The sequence below is a fragment of the Acinonyx jubatus genome, chromosome E4 (assembly GCF_027475565.1).
Source record: "Acinonyx jubatus isolate Ajub_Pintada_27869175 chromosome E4, VMU_Ajub_asm_v1.0, whole genome shotgun sequence".
Lineage (NCBI taxonomy): Eukaryota > Metazoa > Chordata > Mammalia > Carnivora > Felidae > Acinonyx > Acinonyx jubatus.
In genome coordinates, this window is record NC_069395.1 from 52361539 (window position 1) to 52381369 (window position 19831).

Genomic DNA, 19831 nt, shown 5'->3' on the forward strand with positions numbered 1-19831 from the left:
CAGCTAGAGAAACTTCTTTTTCTGGGTCCCTCTTAAAGCTGAGAACCTTTTGTGTTAACCTGAAAATAGGTCAGAGCAGCATATCCATGTGATACACATTACCTCCCAAATCCAAGGGGGTTCACCAAGGACAGTTGTTTCTTGAACAACAGGGGACTTGGGGGTGCCAAGCCCCCACAGAGTCAAAAATCTTTGTATGACTTTTGACTCCCCCCAAACTTATTACCCTACTGTTGACTGGAAGCCTTACCAATAACATAAACAGTCTATTGACACATATTTTGTATTATATATGGTAGTCTTATAATAAAGTAAGCTAGAGAAGAGAAAAAATTAAGAAAATTGTAAGGAAGAAGGGCTCCTGGGTGGCTCAGCCAGTTAAGCGTCCGACTTCGGCTCAGGTCATGGTCTCGCGATTCGTGGATTCGAGCCCCACATTGGGCTCTGTGCTGACAGGTCAGAGCCTGGAGCCTGCTTCAGATTCTGCGTCTCCTTCTCTCTCTGTCCCAACCCCGCTAGTGCTCTGTCTCTCAAAAATAAATAAATGTTAAAAAAAATTTTTTAGGGGTGCATGGGTGGCTCAGTCGGCTGGGCATCTGACTATAACTTAGGTCACGATCTCATGGTTCATGAGTTCAAGCCCTGCATTGGGCTCTGGGCTGATGGCTCGGAGCCTGGAGCCTGTTTCCGATTCTGTGTCTCCCTCTCTCTCTGCCCCTCCCCCGTTCATGCTCTGTCTCTCTCTGTCCCAAAAATAAATAAAAAACGTTGAAAAAAAATTTTTTAAAAATTCAAAAAAAATTTTAAAGAAAATTAAAAGGAAGAGAAAATACATTAACAATACTGGACTATACTAACTGAAAACAATCCATTTATAAGTGGACCAAGGCAGTTCAAACTCGTGTTGTTCAAGGGTCAACTGTCTTGTGTCTCTTTCTTAGTGTAGAGCAAGTGGCAACGTGATCTTCATTCTAGAGAGAAAATCCCAACTTATCCAGGCTGAAGTACAAGTAGCTCTGAGCCAGTTGTGCCCAAAGTTTGCTAGATTATAATGTTGTTGAAAGAATAAAGTTTGTTAGAAGAACCACAACAGGACTTTAATGCAAAACAAAGCTACGACCCCTTATGTAAAATTATGTAATATACTGGCACCTGAGTGGCTCAGTTGTTTAAGCATCCAACTGTTGGTTTTGGCTCAGGTCATGACCTCACCGTCATGGGACTGAGCCCCAATTCGAGCTCCATGCTGGGTGTGGAGCCTGCTTGGAATTCTCTCTCCCTCTCTCCCTCTGTCTCTGTCTGTGTCTCTCTCAAAAAATAAAATAAAATTACATAATATATTATATAAAATATAGTAAAAATTTACATATATATAATACATATGTATATTTATTTGGTAACAGCCTGTGGCTTACTATTGATCCCTGAGAGACACTCAATGCATGCCCCTGAGATACCTCGTTTTCATCATGAACTTAGTATCGTCTAGCCAGACATAAAGCCAAGCATCAGCACACCATCATCAAGTGGAAACAATGTAAACAAGACTACACCCAAACAGGTGCCAAAGTCACAAAGAAGTTATACATGCAGTGGCTTACACTCCACATGCCTTTTTTCTGACTTCTCTATCGGACCTCCCACATCCTACTTCTGTGACCTCATGGATACATCCTTAAGATCACTTGCCTCAAGAGAAAAAAAATCCAACCAAATTTATAGAAAGCTCTGCACAGTATAGTAGCTCTCACTCTAAATGAACTTCTGTGACATTCAACTCCATTTAGGCAAATGCTGAAGGACAGTGCAAAAGAGATATCCTTCTCGTGGGAAAAATTTCAAGAACTATAAGTCAGTGGGTATTCTGTTTCTTGCAACTGAAAATATCCTACATGATATGAATTTTCCATACAACATTACTTTAGGCTAATGAATTCTGTGAGTCAACAGTTTGACACTCATTCAATTTACAGATCTTGTCTTGCACCCTCCCACCCAGAAGCAGTTGGTGCAAACCCTAAAGAACAGTGACATGGCTACTGAAAACTCAGTTACACTGCCAGCTAGGGGATCATGCTATATTGAGATGGGAAGCGGGGGTGTGGTCCTGCCCGATGAAGTAAATGCTCTATACCCTTGGCAAATATATGGTACACTTTCTCCTCTCCAAGAAACAAAGGAATGAAAATGGGGTTATGCCTCCCACAGATTAACCAAATGGCCCGTGCACAAAGTGTTTTATTTCCTGTCCTGATGACTTGGGGCTCTATTAGTTTAGCAATTTGAATAAATAAGGTAAAAGTACATCCATCAAGGACACAATAACTTTGTGGAGTAGACAGGTAGAAATGTCTTTTAAGCAGGATCACAATTCAGATGAGAAAACAGGACTGGAGACAGCAGTTTGAGACTCACCAGGTACCGGATGTGAAGGTGTAAGAGTACATTAATCTAGACTGAAGACTGAGCAGCCAACCAAAACCTGTGCCTTGGGAAATCCTGCAGTCGGAGGCTGGAGGAGTGGAGAACAGGCTGATGCGGTATCGATAAAAATCAATGAAGCATTTCTAGCTTTAAATGGTACTTGGCCAGCAGCCCCTGATTCAGCCTCTCCCGACTGCTGCCTGAAACACATAAAAAGACAAAGAGAAATTATAAAAGTCATACCAATGCAGAGCACAAAAAATGACAAGCCTCTTACTGCCAGGAGGAAGACTCCAACTTATAAGGCTGATGAAGTTGGATTCAGAAAAACAATCGGTGGCCCATTCATGCTCTGCATCATTACACAGAGCAGATTTACCCATCTGAAAGAAGACAGGGAGTCTGAGCATCCTTCCCCTGCTGTCAGCTTGCTGACTCAGAACGTCAGGGTCCATGCAGAGCTGCAGATTGACTGAGCAGCTGGTCCTTCTGTGGAGCCATATCTTTTTGGTTATGGTAATGTTGGAGGCTATCATCTTCCTGCATGCATCTGGAGACTGCAACTTCCAAAAGTTTGTAGGGAAGGATGGGGTGGGGATGGAGAGCAGGTGCTAGTTCATCTGTCCTGGCAGATTTGTCCCTGTGAACAAAGTCTATAGGCAGAGTGTTGGTCACATGGTTGCAGAGCTGATGATAGATCAGGAATTCCATTGGTTTGGTTTGTCAGAGAACCAACTAGTTCCTGTATCTCAGGTAGTGACATTTGGACCACAATGTCCTATCACAGTATAGCAAGGCCATGGAAGACAAAAATCACTGGGAATTACTGTGGACATGGGTGTATTAATCTGGCCTCTAGTTAGAAATCTGAGAGTGGAACGAAAGGAAATCCATATTTCCTGCCTGGGTGTATGACAGATATGTTGGATATAGGTGGGAATATAAAGTGGGAAAAATACCCAAACTAACCTAAGGTCTTAATTCCCTCCAAATCTAGCACTATGAAAAGGTATCACATGCTTGTGTGTTTAATTTCTTCACGTTAACATCCCTGGCTCTGTCTCTAGAACCTACTAGCTAAGGTCAGTCTTGCCTGAAAATACTTGAAAAAGATCCAGTTCTTGAGTTCATTTTCCCCCACAGATTTCATGTTTCAAATTATTGTTTGTTTCTCAAGGCTCCCTAACAAGGCTCGTAGACAGGGCTCCCCTTTGCTCCCTCCCCACAACTGTTAGCCAGTTCTGCCTACAGGCACACAACCTGCCCCCAATCCTGATCCACATTGGGCACCCAAACCCTCTTCTTGCCCAAGAAAGATATGTAAAATAATATAGATAAGGGAGAAGTAATAGAATCCAGAAGATTTACCTACCTCTGAAAGTGATTTTCATTTAGAAATCTGTTTGACATCCTAAATAAGAAAGCGAGAAGTTATGGCCTGTACAAAAGAGAATCAGAAGGAACAAAAGAAGAGAAGATGAGATAAAACCCAAACTGAGAGGGGTGCTTGGGTGGCTCAGTCAGTTAAGTGTCCGACTTCGGCTCAGGTCATGATCTCATGGTTCATGGGTTCGAACTCCGCTTCAGGCTCTGTGCTGGCAGCTCAGAGCCTGGATCCTGCTTCGGATTCTGCCTCTCCCTCTCTCTCTGCCCCTCCCCTGCTCACACTCTGTCTCTCTCTCTCAAAAATAAATAAAACATTAAAAGTTTAAAAAAAAAACCCAAACTGAGGATTACAAGTATGTCTGAGGAGTAACCCAAAAGAATTTGGACAAAGTAATAGTAAATCAAAGACAAACTGATAAAAAAATGTTTGGACCTAAAAGAAGATTTTAAAATAGAGAAAAACAGTGGCACCTGGGTGGCTCAGTTGGTTAAGCATCCAACTTGGACTCAGGTCATGATCTCGTAGTGCATGAGCCCGAGCCCCAGGTCAGGCTCTGTGCTGACAGCTCAGACCCCGGAGCCTGCTTCAGATTCTGTGTCTCCCTCCCTCTGTGCCCCCTTTCCCCACTGACACTCTGTCTCTCTCTTTCTCGAAAATAAATAAACATTAAAAAATAATAAATATTAGTAAAATAAAATAGAAACATTACAAAATAAATGGGGAAAGCTACCACTTCTAACGTTTATTTATTTTTGAAACAGAGAGAGACACAGCATGAACGGGGGAGGGGCAGAGAGAGAGGGAGACACAGAATCGGAAGCAGGCTCCAGGCTCTGAGCCATCAGCCCAGAGCCCGACGCGGGGCTCAAACTCACGGACCATGAGATCGTGACCTGAGCCGAAGTCGGACGCTCAACCGACTGAGCCACCCAGGCGCCCCAACCACTTCTAGACATATCTGGTGGGAGATGGGAATGAGATGAAAATAATTTTATAAGCATTCAGACAGACTAAGACAGATCATTTATAAATGACCAAACATCAGGTAGTCTTCATTTAGAGCTTCCACTGTAACAGAGTTTGTAACAGAGTTTGGAGGGATAAAATTTGAAATCCAAGGTATTGTTTAAGTGTGAACCAAGTGTGAAGCAACGTGTTTAGGAGTGATGGCAAGAGAAAAACATGAGAGGCTTCAGAATAGAACAATGTTCATATTCTCTCCCTTAAAGAAATCTTGAGTATATATTCAACTAATAATGAAATCAAAATAAAAGTTCCAGATGAGGAAGTTGTGCTGTAAAATATGGGCAATGGACATTAAAGCCCATTAAACATTATTTATTCATTCATTCAATTCACAGATATTTATTGACTTGCTATTTACTTGCTAAGCATTGGGAATGCAGCAGTGAACAACAAGACTTGTCTTGGAGCTACGGGGAAATAAAGAAACTCAACAAGTAACTATAATCAAGTGTGTGCTATAAGGCATGGAAGTAAGGGGAATTGGCCTTAATTTTAGGGATCAAAGATGACAGACCAAGGGAAGTGAAATTTTAGCTGAAACCTAAAAGTTGCTGGGAATTAGCCAGGCAAACAAAAAGAGGGAAGGGAATGTTTTAGACAAAGTGAAGAGCTCTTATAAGAAGCAATAAGGGACATTTACAGAATACAAACATGTTCACTGTGGCTGGAGATTAGAGATCAGGCTACAGAGGTGGTCAGGGGCTAGATCATGACTATAAGCTTTGCTAAGGGGTTTGGTTTTTATCCTAAAGGTAAGTCAAGGGATATTATGCAAGAGTTTAACAGGGAAAAGATGATCAGCTTTGAGGGTCAGAAAAATTTTTTTTTCTGTGTAGATAAAGGATTGGACTATAGTGTAGATAAATGAGGGGGTTTGACAGATATTTAGGAGAAAGAATCAACAGAATGATTGGACACTGCAGGTGAGGGAGAGGAGAGTTAAGAGTGATTACTAGTTTCTAGCAGGGGCTACTGGGTGATTCTGTTTCTGAGAGTGGAGATACTGGAGGATTAGTTTTGGGGGAAAGTTCAGTTTGGGACATTTTAAGTTTAAGGAATCTAGGAATCATTCAAGTGGTGTTTCATGTAGGGAACAGGGTGCATGAACCTGTAGCTAAGGGAAAAGGTCTGTCCCAATGTTCACATTTTGGAGTTGAAAAACAGTTGTCAAAAAGATTAGCACAAGAATGTTTATTACAGCTTTATCCATAATAGCCCCAAACTTGAAACAACTCAAATGTTCATCCCGAGGAGAATGAATGCACTCATTGTAGTGTGTTCCTACATGGAATACGATGCAGCAATAACAAATAATGAACTGCTGATATACATAATAAAATGGATTATTTCAAATGAAGCCAGACACAAAACACTACATACTTTGTTATTCCATCCATATGAAGATTAAGAATATGTAAAACTGGGGTGCCTGGGTGGCTCAGTTGGTTGGGTGTCCGACTTCGGCTCAGATCATGATCTCACAGCTCTTGAGTTTGAGTGCCACATTGGGCTCTGTGCTGATGGCTCAGAGCCTGGAGCCTGCTTCAGATTCTGTGTCTCCCTCTCTCTCTGCCCACCCCCCAGCTCATGCTCTGTCTCTCGCTGTCTCAAAAATAAATAAATGTTAAAAAATTAAAAAAAAAAGAATATGTAAAACTAATCTATAGTGATAAAAATCAGAACAATCATTGCCTGGGATTTCTGGACAGAAAGGGGAGTAGGGGAGAGGGATGAGGAGCTTAAACAGAAAGTGGCTGGAGTGAACTTGCTGCGTTGATAGAATCATCTTGTGTTTGTCTTGACTGGAGTGTTTTTTACATGGAAATGTACATTTGTCTTAACTGATCAAGTTACAAACATATGATCTGTACATCTTACTGTATGTAAATTATGCCTCAATAAAATTAATTTGAAAAATAAGTTGTGTAAAATCTTCATAAAATTTTAGTGAAATTTTCAAAAGTAATTCTTTTCAAATTGACATTTCTAATTTGCTGAGAAAATGAAAACACTCAGAAGAGAATTTCTACAAGTTCCTAACATTACCATATCTGCCCACCCTACGTCTGTGCCCAGAGACTGTCTTTCCTCCTGTTCCTAAAAATGAACTGTCTGGGCTCCTAAAGCCAACCCCTCCATTTGAGAGCTGGATGCCATTGCAGCTCATCATACTTCATCAAGGACATTAGTAATTGTCCCCTCACCCTCTTGCACATCAATTCTTCCATCTCAACTGGATCATTCACATGAGCATAGAAACATGCTGTGAAACATCCTATCCTGAGTGACAGAATCTTCCTTCGGCTTCCACTTCATTCTTCTACTCTTGTTATAACAAAGCTCTTCAGAAGCATTGCCTACATACTATTTACAAGTTCTTTCCACGTCTTTTCTTAAACTTACTCCAATCACAGTATTCCCCCATCATTCAATTCAAACTGCCTGTCAAGATCAGCAATAAACTTTATGTGGCCAAAGCCAATGGTTAATTCTCAGTTCATTGATCTCTCTTTTCTCCTTGAAACACACTCTTCGCTTGCATGTAGGAATCAGGTTTCCCCTTACCTCTTGGTCATTCCGTCTTTGCTGGTTCATCTTCCTCAACCAGATCTCTAAAAGTTGGGTTTGGCCCTTGCACCTCTTTTCTTCCCTATCTGTACTCACTTTTTTGGTAAGTGGCCACATCCATTCTTATGGCTTAAATATAATTTATATGTGGACAATACCCAAAATTTGAACACACCTACCTCCTCAAGATCCACATCAAATATCCTACCAAAGCTTCAGCCACGACAATAACTAATTTCCCATATAGCTCAGAAGAAAAATTGCATTATCTATTGAAGGTGAGGAAATACACAGTAAATCTAACAGTTAAAGGACAACTTGTATTGTCAAAAATCTGTGAAGCATATTTAGAGTATATTCTAGAGGTCATCCAAAGGAAAAACAATAAGGTTGGGTCTGGCCAAAGTCATTAATACAGGTGCTATATAGGATTAATATAGGATTGGAGATTTAATATGTTTGTTCAGTCCCTGGGTGCGACTAACATTTTGCTTGATTGGTAGTGGACCTGGCTTCAATGGCTGCCCATAGTAAGTGAAACTGAAATGCAAGACTGAATTGGCATATCATAAAAATTAAACCTAAGGTTTAGGGAAATGGATACATTAAGGCAGAGATTCTCAGTCACACACTAACCTCCTGGGCACTTAGGTAGCATTCCTTTCACCAAAGCATTAATAAATTATTAAATAGGAAAGATTTAATCAGTCAACAAATGCCTTGGTGATAGGATCTTCATTATCCTTGAAAAACCCTGTATTGATTGTCCTCTGCAGGCAATGTTGATTGTAGGAAATGTTGCCATGAACTTGGGAATTTTTGATTTCCATAGAATAGTAAGATAGCAGGGGAGGTGAATGGAGGAGCTCAAATGGCAGCATTTAACCATTGGAGACCAGATAGATACAATCACCATATTAAGCTGCAGAGAGGTAGTGTTAATTCTTTTTAACACAAGACATTTGTGGTAGTAATTAATAATTACGAGATTCCTGAGAATAAAATACATGGGCAATTTCTCAAAGCTTTGCTTGACAAAAATTGTAGATCTTCAGAGTGGCATTTATGCCATCATTTAAAAGTATACATTTATAAACATTTCACTAAAATGTGATGTATTAATACACGCAGTATTAAGAGTTTCAAGGATTTTACATTTTGAATTTTGAATTTATACTTCTAAAATAGTTTAAAATATTCAAAGATGATCACTATACACAATTACTGAAAAAGGCAGGACACAAAATGGTATGCACAATATTATTCAGATCCTATTAAATCCACACACACACACACACACACACACGTGTGTGTGTGTGTGAGTGTGTTATTTTTTTTTAAAGACTTAAAAGGACTTCTGTTTTCAGCCAAGATGGAGCAAAGAGACTTGATTTACCCTCCCACCTAACATCCTACTAAAGAATGAATGGGCTAACCAAGCAGTTAAAGAGGAAATTAAAAAGTATATAGAAGTCCATGAAAATGATAGCACCACAACCCAAAATCTCTGGGACACAGCAAAGGTGGTCATAAGAGGAAAGTAAATAGCAAGAAAAAGAAAAGAAACAAAAAAGAGAAAGAAGAAAAAGAAAAAGGAAATCATTTGAAAAATTGAAAAAGTGAATACACTGAAGTAGACTAAAATAAAATGATGGAAGTAAAATAGAATTTGAAAAAATTTAAACAAAAGTAAAAAATATAGTAAGAAAATTAAATAAAAATATTTTAATAGAAATTGAAAATAAAAATGTTTTTCTCTTTCTGTATTCAAGAAAAAGAAAAGAAGTGAAAAAGAGAAAAAAAAGAAAGAAAATTGAATAGATGGACCTGCTAACAGATTGAAATAGGACTGAAATTACTTTGTTTTCCCCTAGAAGTCAGACTATGAAGTGCTTTATAGTCCATAAACTAAGCCAGCGGTGAGACATGTGTTCTTGAAGAGCGAGGTTGGCCCAGTTGGGTGGGGCTCAGTGTAACGGCTCTGTTCTCCACTAGATGGCGCTGCTAGCCTACTGGGGTGGAGCATTGTGGCGCTCGTAGGTGCGTATGCGCATGCGCGGGAGCCGTGAAAATGGCGTCACCCAGCTACCTAGTCTCTAGTATCGGAACTCTGTTCTCCCGGATCAGCAATCGCACACCCGTCCTCTGATTTCAGCTCTCGTCCACTCCCTGCTTTTTCACTGTCTGTGGCCAGGTCCCAGCAGTACCTCTCTCCGGAGTTTTGTCTCAGGTGCGCCTGTTTTCCCCAGCCCCTTACTTCTGAAGGTCTGCGGCTTTGACCCATTCTGCCCCTCTGTGGGAGGGTCTCACTGAGCAACCCCGAATGCCAGGCTGTACCCAGGAACGCTTGCTGGACCCTGCTGCTGCCGGTGCTCCGAGACTGCGGCCAGGTGCCAGTCTGCCCCAGAAAAAGTTTGCGAGACAGTGAGCAGCAGCATTTTAGGGATTATGGAAAATCACAATACACGTCTGGCACCAGGCTTCACCCGTAAGGACCTTGCCCCAGCACCAGCGAATGTGGCCGCCTTCTGGCGTCTGCTGGGACCAGGGGGCTTCAACAGTCTCTACCAAATGGCCTTCCAGCAGTGGAACCTCTTTTCCCCGTGTGGTCCGAGAACCTCTTGGACCCCACTCTGTTCCTGGGGATTCGCCCTTCCCACCAGAGCACCACCAGGTACGGAGCTGCAGAGTTGCAGCCTTTGCACTCTCCTTGTTTACAGTCTTAATGGAATTTAAATCCTTTCCTTTCTCCTTTCTCCCTTCTTAATTTAGTCCCTGCAGCCGTTTCCAGTTTTCCACTTTCTCTCCAGCTGCTTTTGGGGAGGGGTGCTTTTCCCGTATTCTCCCTCCCTCCCCAGTCTCTGTCCTCTCTCCACCTGCGAAAGCAGTTCCCTAGCTTCCGCGGCTTCTCGCTCCCCAAATTCACCTCTCCGTGCCACGTACCTGCTGAGTTCTGTGGTTCAGGTTGTGCAGATTGTTGTGTTAATCCTCAGACCAGTTTTCTAGGTGTGCAGGATGGTTTAGTGTTGGTCTGGCTGTATTTCATGGATGCGGGACACACAAAAAACTTCCATGCTGTTCTGCCATCTTCACAAAGGTGAAAAATTATAATTCATGGGGCATTGCCCCAGCAGTGGGATAAAAATTAGCTCCCTTATTAAAGATTACTCTGGTCTCACTTAACAAAGTTAAAAGCAAACTTTGAAAGGATACAAATTTTTTTTAAGTTTCTTTATTTTGAGAAGGGGGGGAGGGACAGAGAAAGTGGAGACAGAGAATCCCAAGCAGGCTTTTGGCTGACAGCACAGAGCCAAATGTGGGGCTCGGTCCCACTACCCAGGGATCATGACCTGAGCTGAATCAAGAGTTGGACGCTCAACTGACAGAGCCACCCTGGTGCCACTCTCATAATCTTTTCTTAATCTCAGGTCTGAAATTCAACAGTGATGTGCCTTGATGTGGGTTTTTAAAATTTGTTGTGCTGAGTACAAAATGAGTTTCATTCAGTCCTAAAACTTGTCTTTCGGCTATAGGAAATTTCGTGTATTACTTCTTCAGTAATTTCCTATACACTTATGTTAAATTACATTTTTTAGTAGGATTTTTTTTTTCTGTTACCTATTTGTCTCAGTTTTCTCCAAGTTCCTTTTGACTATTTCTATTGGTCTCTTCCATGTTAAAAACTTTTCTCAAGTGTCTGATGATTCTCAGCTGCTTATTTATATTTGAAGTGAAATCTCCTTCAGGTATTCCAATTACAGATATCCTAGACTGTTTAATATTGTCTCACAGCTGACTCTCTGCTCTTTTACAGTCTTTTTGTTTTTTTAATCTGGACATATATACAGAAGATTGTTTTATTTTTTTTATTTTTAATTTTTTTTAATGTTTATTCATTTTTGAAAGCCAGAGAGAGAAAGAACATGAGTCAGATAGGGGCAGAGAGAGAGGGAGACACAGAATCTGAAGCAGGCTCCAGGCTCTGAGCTGTCAGCACAGAGCCCGATGTGGGGCTTGAACCCACGAACCATTGAGATCATGACCTGAGCCAAAGTTAGACACTCAAGTGACTGAGCCACCGAGGCACCCCATTGTTACGATTTTGGGGGGGCTCTGTTCTGAATATAGTGACTTAAAAATATTTTTATTCCCTCTTCAGGCTCTGTGCTGATAGCTCAGAGCCTGCTTGGGACTATCTCCTCTCTCTGCCCCTCCCCCCCAAAAAATAAATAAATAAACTTAAAAAAAATTTAAAAAGATTGTGAGAGCTCTTAGAAAGAAAATAATAATGGGGCACCTGGGTGGCTCGGTTGGTTGAGTATCCAATTCTAGATTTTGGCTCAGGTCATTATCTCATGGTCATGAGATTGAGCCCTACATTGGGCTCTGAGTTGAGCATGGAGCCTGCTTTAGACTCTCTCTCTCTCTCTCTCTCTCTCTCTCTCTCTCTCTCTCTCTCTCTGTCTCTCTCTCTTTCTCCCGCTGCCCCTGTCCCCTGCTTGCACTCTCTCTCCCTAAAATAAAAGGAAGAAAGAAAGAAAGAAGAAAGAGTCACATGCAAAGGGTGAATAACCAGAAAATTTTCAGACTTTTCAACAGCAATAATCAAAGCTAGAAAACATAAAGCAAAAACAACAATATGAGAGAATATGATTTATAACCTAGAATTCAATCCTCACCAAATCATCAGTCATGTGTAAGGGTAAAATTAAGACATTTTTAGATGAGGTATTTAAAAAAAAAATCACTTCTGATGCACCCTTTCTCAAGAAGATGCTAGAGAATGTGTCACCAATAAGAAAGGATGAACTAAATGGCACACTCAAACTGAAGAGAGTTTAATAAAGGGACCGTTTTAGAGGGTGTGGACAGGGTTTTGGGAAAGCAATAAGGGGTAGTGCAGCACTCTGAGCCTATTAACACCATTAGGCCTAAAGGGGCAAAATGAGAGCGGGGTTACTGGAATCTGGAGACAATGCCTATGAAGAGGGCCACCTGTCAGGAGCTGTGGCTCTAAACATAGGGCAGGAGTCAGGAGAATAAATACCTCGTCTTCACTTTCTTCCCTCCCTCAGACTTAGTGTTGTGTCTCCCACTGACCAAACCCAATCAAAGGCCAAAAAGAATCATGTCAGCATCTTAGGGAAGGCACACAGCAGAGTGGAGAAAAGAGTACAGGAGTTAAGGAGGAAAGAGGGGCAACGGAACTATATCCAGGACAGAGGGAGCTAGAGGACCCAGGAAACAGAGTCCAGTAAAGCACCCAGGCAAAGAGATTTCTCAACTAGATGGAGCAAACAGTCACCTTGGATGACTACTATACGGCAGAACCCAGATTGGAACAAGACCTTGGAGAATTACAGGATGATTATCTTAAGATGTAAAGAAACCAGTGGCTTTCCTGATACATATAATGCTCTGAGAGGATATTTAAATTCTTCTTAAGAGTTGGGAGGAAAACTTGTCATAATCATGTAGCAAACTAAGTGAAGGCACCAGGCAACTATTAACTGAGGGAAAATAAAAACTAGCACCAAAAAGGAAAAATAAGGGGCCCCTGGGTGGCTCAGTCAGTTAAGCGTCCAACTCTTGATTTCGGCTCAGGTCATGATCTCAGGCTTCATGAGTTTGAGCCCCACCATCAGGCTCTGCACCAACAGTGTGGAGCCTGCTTGGGATTCTCTCTCTCTCTCTTTCCCTCTCGCCCTCTCTCTGTTCCTCCCCGGCTTGTGCTCTCTCTGTCTCTCTCAAAATAAATAAATTAAAAAAAAAGAAAAAGAAGAGTCTTCATACTTAGTTGAACTGTGAGTAGTGTGTATATAAAAGTCATAATAACAAATACTAAGTATTCGTCTAACAACATGACTAGACGAGGGGGGATGGAGAGAAGGGCAGTAGAAGTGTATACGTGCCTATGAATGTGGGGTGGAAATATTAAGAAATGCTCTATAGGCATGTTACTTAGAAATATGAGCTTAATCCCAGAGCAGCCAGATGCAAGACTTGAAAGCAGTGACTGCTAGGAAATGGAGGGAGGGGACAGTTTGGGGGGAGAGATGGGACCAAGGATTGCATTCTTCTTTTTCTTTTTTTTTAAGTTTATTTATTTACTTTGAGAAAGAAAGTGTGGGTGTGTGCATTTGTGCAAGAAGGTGCAGAGAGACAGAGACGAGACAGAGAGAGAATCCCAAGCAAGCTCCGTGCTGTCAATACAGAGCCTGATGTGGGGACTGAACTCATGAATGGTGAGATCATGACCTGAGCGGAAATCAAGAGCCAGATGCTTAACCGATTGAATCACCCAGATGCCCTTGCATTTTTCATTATAAACCTTATAATACTATTTGGCCTTTTAAACAATGTACATGCATGAATGTGATAAAAATTTAAATTAAAAATCTCAACAAACTGAAGATTTTTCTTTCATTAAAATAAAACAAAATTAAAATATAGCCAACTCCTTTACATTAGTATGGTGAAAGAAATAAAACTTCGCTTCTATCTTCTTCCAGTTCCATGATTTCCAAGTTTCCTCCTCTCTGTGTTCCAGGTCCCTCACATGTTATTAAATGAAGATAATTCACAAAGAATGAGGAAGAGCTAATAAAAATGATTGATATGTATAAACAAGCCCCAAAGGATAGGAATCCACGACAAGTCTTTTTGGCTGAAAATTTTTAGAACATGAGATACGAAAAAGAATTCTAGAAGGCGGGGGTCTTCAGAAATTTTCTTGCTGTAGATAGATTTTTATTGAACAGATACATTCTGCAAAGGCTGTCAAGTATAGCAACAATCAGAGGGTCTTCCCCATGCATTCACTCTGCCAGTGAATTCAGTATTCAAGACCAAACCTGCCTAAGCTAAAAACAAAAATAATAAATAATAAAAGCTAAAAATAACTGAGCAGTTGCCAAGTGACAAGCATTGTACCAAGCCCTTTATTTGCATCATATGATTTGCATCCTCACAATCATCCTCGGAGTTGGGTCTGACTATTTCCCCATTCTACATATGGGAAGACCTTTAAAAGGGTGAGAAACTTGCTTGAGGAAGTGGCAGTCTGGATTTAAACTCAGGTCTGTCTTACTCAAGAGCCCACGTTCTTGTAAACTTCTATGTATTTTTGGCAAAACCAAAAATGGCAATCTATGGGGTGAGAGGGGAAAAGATTAGCTATCACTCTGGTTGCCAAGTCTCAAGGCAATGCTATAGGAACAGAAGAGAAAATTATGAGGACCTATTGAAACCGCAAAAGAATGGTATTACTTTGTAGAAAAATCCCACAGTAGATGGTCACATGAAAGCTGCTAGAATAAACCAAAATACACGTAAATTAATTCACCAAACACTTATTGAGTAACCTCTGAGTTTCACTGAGCTAGGTACTGGCAGTATAATTTCTTTGTATAATAATATAATAAATATAATATAATATAATATAATATAATATAATATACTTAGAAATTAAGAATTTGTTGAAGAGTCACTACCAAATTAGAGGCATTTTGGTATCCTTAGAACTTTTAATACTGTATCTTAGAAGAAATTAGTTGTTATACTATGGCTATTTCAGTAGAGGGCACTAGGAGATCAAGATCGTTTTGAACTTAGGTGGCAAAATAGTTAATAGACCAATCTTTCAGAACTGTGTAGTCATGATTTTAAAAAGCGTATCAAGTGTTCCAAAAATGGGATAAGTCATAAACCAAAGAAAAGAGGTTTTATATATGAATATTGGCAAGGTCACTAAGATCAATACTCCAGATGCTTGCCCAATTATAGATTTTTTTTGAGTGGTACCATTTATAAACTCACCTCCATTACTTACTTGCAGATCTCTATTAGGGCCACCAGGAAATGTCAGTTTAGCAGACCTAGCACTTCTGAGAGAAATGGCGTAGGGCATAAGAAGTCCAAAGGCTTTGAGAGCACCTGTCCACCTCCCCACCTTACCTCCATCTCCCACCCAATGCCTTCCGCCAAGTAAGTGGCCTGGGGGCAAATTACTTAATCTCTGTTTCCATACCTCTAAAATAGTGATAATTTCTCCCATGATTATGAACGTGAAAATGCGTTGCAAAGTGTCATAAATATAATAAAGTTTGTAAGATACTAATAAAGTAAAAAAATATAAAAGAAAGTATAAAAGTATAAAAAATCACACTATTAGAAAAAGAAGTTCCAGAAACTGTGATCCCAGGCCTATGAAGATTAGCTTTGGAAACTTCTGACAGTACTGTACATCTTAATCGTCCAGACAGAGTTAAAAACAGAATTCTACAGTCACAATTTCAAAACACTTCCTCCCAGCTCCTTCAGATTTTGCAAGCCCCTTTTCCACCCCCACCTTCATTGAAGAAGAAATACAAATTGATTCATAGGGATTTACTAAAAGATCTTTTTCTAATGTAATCATAGCTATTGCCAGATAAACTTCTATTAGTTTGTATAGACAAATGTCCCGGTTTTCAGGGAAAAGAAATTCAGGTGATAACACTTTTAATTTTCTTAGACACACACATACATACATAATTTGCATGCGTAATTAGTAGTATGGTCACTCACCATCACTCCCAAATTGCCTTGATGTTTCCATAAACATATAGGGTATGATTATATTTTATTTATGTATGGGAAGACTAAAGAGCAGAAAGATTAAATGATTTGCTTAAAATGACATAGTATCAACCATGGAAGTTTGCCTTCTAATCCATCATAGAACAACTAGAAAGTACTGGAACCACGTGAAACTACTGGAAAATTAGCATCTTAATTTCTATTTTATCTTATTACTCATTTGTTTATAAAATCAACAAATACATTTCGAGCAGTTACTATATGCCACGCACTGTGGAAGATGTTGAAGATACAATAGAGAAGGGGGGAAACCCAACACAGTTCCTAAATACTCATGCAGTTTATAATATAAAGAGGAAGACAGACCCCAAAAACTGTAAGGAGAAATATAAAACAGTTGTGAATTGTAAACGTTCTTTGAAGGAAATAAACATAAGGCTAAAATAGAAAAGAGCAGAGGAAAATGATCTTAGAGAGGGTATTCAGGAAGAATCAGGTCAAAAAAAGATGGTGACATTCAAGCTGAGACCTGTAAGGAGAAGCAATGTTGTAGGGGTTGCAGTCCTCCTGACAGAGGTAATAAATCGCATGTGCAAAGGTCCCGAGGAGAGAAAGATCTTATGTACCCGAGGAAATGAAAGAAGACTGGACACTCAGAGCACAGCCAGCAAGGGGAGAATGACTTGAAAAATGAGATTGAAGAGATCAGTTGAGGTCAGGTCACACTGAGTTTTGTAGACCAGGGTAGTAGGTTGGATTTTATTCTAAGGAAAATAATGAAGTCACTGAAGCATTTCAAGCAGAGGAATGACATGATTAGATTTGTATTTTAAGAAGAGTCTTTTTCCTATTATGAGAAGAATGCGTTGGAAAGGAGCAAGAGAGGCAACATGGAGATGGCACAGGAGTCTAATGCAATAGGTCTCTCAGATAGATGGTGATGAACTCAACAAAGGCGGTGATGGAGATGAAAAGTTGCTCTTGAAATTGGAATGTGTTTTAGAGACATACCTGGTTCTACTAGTTATTTGTAGTGTCTTTATGCCTAGTACACATTAGGGGGAAAGAACTCAAGATGTAATCTTTTCACTTGACAGGATGGTTCTTTTAGCTCTTCCAAAGAATTCAAAGCACTTATCAAGCACTTCAGTATATTGACCAAAACTATTTTTTTTTACCACTTTATTTATTATTTTTAAAAAAAATTTTTTTAAACATTTATTTAGTTTTGAGACAGAGAGAGACAGAGCATGAATGGGGGAGGGTCAGAGAGAGAGGGAGACACAGAATCCGAAACAGGCTCCAGGCTCTGAGCTGTCAGCACAGAGCCCGACGCGGGGCTCGAACTCACGGACCGTGAGATCATGACCTGAGCTGAAGTCGGACGCTTAACTGACTGAGCCACCCAGGCGCCCCCTTTTTTTAAATTTACATCCAAGTTAGTTAGCATATAGTGCAACAATGGTTTCGGGAGTAGATTTCTTAATGCCCCTTACCATTTAGCCCATCCCCCCTCCAATCTCCCCTCCAGTAACCCTCTGTTTGTTCTCCATATTTAAGAGTCTCTTATGTTTTGACCCCCTCCCTGTTTTTATATTATTTTTGCTTCCTTTATGTTAATCTGTTTTGTATCTTAAAGTCCTCATATGAGTGAAGTCATGTGATACTTGTTATCTGACTGCCTAATTTTGCTTAGCATAATACCCTCTAGTTCCATCCATGTAGTTGCAAATGGCAAGATTTCATTCTTTTTGATTGCTGAGTAATACTCCATTGTATATATACCATATCTTCTTTATCCATTCATCATCCATTGATGGACATTTGGGCCCTTTCCATATTTTGACTATTGTTGATAGTGCTGCTATAAACATTGGGGTGCATGTGTCCCTTCAAAACAGCATACCTGTATCCCTTGGATAAATACCTAGTAGTGCAATTGCTGGGTTGTACTTCTATTTTTAACTTTTGGAGGAACCTTCATACTGTTTTCCAGAGTGGCCGCACCAGTTTTCATTCCCACCAGCAGTGCAAAAGAGGTCCTCTTTCTCCACATTCTTGCCAACATCAGTTGTTTCCTGAGTTGTCCATTTTAGCCATTCTGACAGGTGTAAGGTGGTATCTCATTGTGGTTTTGATTTGTATTTCCCTGATGATGAGTGATGTGGAGCATTTTTTCATGTGTCAGTTGGCCATCTGGATGTCTTCTTTGGAGAAGTGTCTATTCATGTCTTTTGCCCATATCTTCACTGGATTATTTGTTTTTTGGGTGTTGAGTTTGATAAGTTCTTTATAGATTTTTGGATACTAACCCTTTACATGATATGTCATTTGCAAATATCTTCTCCCATTCTGTTGGTTGCCTTTTAGTTTTGCTGATTGTTTCCTTCACTGTGCAGAAGCTTTTTATTTTGATGAGGTCCCAGTAGTTCATTTTTGCTTTTGTTTCCCTTGCCTTCAGAGACGTGTTGAGTAAGAAGTTGCTGTGGTCAGGATCAAAGAGATTTTTGCCTGCTTTCTCCTCGAGGATTTTGATGGCTTCCTGTCTTACATTTAGGTCTTTCATCCATTTTGAGTTTATTTTTGTGTATGGTGTAAGAAAGTGGTCCAGGTTCATTTTTCTGCATGTTGCTGTCCAGTTTTCCCAGCACCATTTGCCGAAGAGACTGTCTTTATTCCATTGGATATTCTTTCCTGCTTCGTCAAAGATTAGTTGGCCATGTGTTTGTGGGTCCATTTCTGGGTTCTCTATTCTGTTCCATTGATTTTAGTGTCTGTTTTTGTGCTAGTACCATACTGTCCTCTATTGACCAAATATTAACTGAACATAGAAATGAAATTTGAGAGATGCTACTCCACTTCTGATTGCATACTCAGTTTGGAAATCAAAAGCTCCCTGAATAAAACCATTAGAAAATAACCTATTGCTTAATATAATACCAAATACTAAGTGTAGAAAATAAGTTCTCAAGAAAGACAGAGATAAAAAAAATAATTGGGACTATCAAGTATCTTTATAGTTCTAAAATTGGAGATTCTTTCTGGGATCTAAAGATGCACAAAGTTTATGTAAACCAACAAATTCAGATGAAGAACGGATTTGAGTAAGATTATTATGGCAAGTGCTTTTAGGAGTTTCTGCTTAGCTCAAACTAATTATCCCCCTTCTCTCAGAACTGATCCTCCTTTCACAGAAATGGGCACCTGGTAGCCATGTTGTATTACATAATTCCTATTCTCATAGCAAGATTAATTAGACTGGAAGCTTGACCCAAACCAAGTCAGGCCAATCAAATTCTCTATCTCAGAAATCCTGGTGCCCCAGAAAGTCTGAATTAGGATTCAAAATAGGGAGGTTAGTCTCTAAACATGGCTGCAACTGTAACATGTAAAACCCAAGAGGCAGGAGAAATGGGAAAAGCTGATCTGCAGAGAGAATGAGGAAGAGAAACATTTTGATTTCTTCATTCTAGAGCCTACTGCACCCTTCCAGAGTCTCTCACTACATTCTTGTCCTTGAGTTTTGTGAAAAAACTCCATATCCTTAAAATTTGTTAGTTGCTATTACTTAGAACCAATATGTCCTGTCCTACCCTAGTAGTCATGAAAATAGGAATGATCACAATGAAAACAGGACTAATTACAGCAAAAGAACATTCTATACACAAAACATTGAGGAGGAAAGAAAAAGTACAAGGCTAGGCACCTTCTTTAACAAGCTTACAATTAGCGACAGATGATAAACATCACATCAGAAGACTAATGACCCCCCATGGATGCTGATATCAAAAGATTTTTTTAATGTTTACTTATTTATTTTTTGAGAGAGAGAGAGAATGAGCGGGG

At 40.0% G+C, this 19831-nt stretch overlaps 1 long non-coding RNA gene across 3 annotated transcripts in view; it reads right to left on the reverse strand.

Annotated features, from left to right (window-relative positions):
- LOC113603960 (uncharacterized) overlaps positions 1 to 19831 on the reverse strand; it is a 49922-nt gene that overhangs the window by 12345 nt on the left and 17746 nt on the right. Inside the window, exons 2-4 of one of the 3 annotated variants that reach the window (XR_008293081.1) lie at positions 10349 to 10492; positions 3797 to 3835; positions 2416 to 2624 (exon numbers count right to left, since the gene is read on the reverse strand). This is a non-coding gene — a long non-coding RNA (uncharacterized LOC113603960). The remainder of the gene's footprint in view (positions 1 to 2415; positions 2625 to 3796; positions 3836 to 10348; positions 10493 to 19831) is intronic. The other 2 variants (XR_008293083.1, XR_008293082.1) reach the window with 2 other exon arrangements.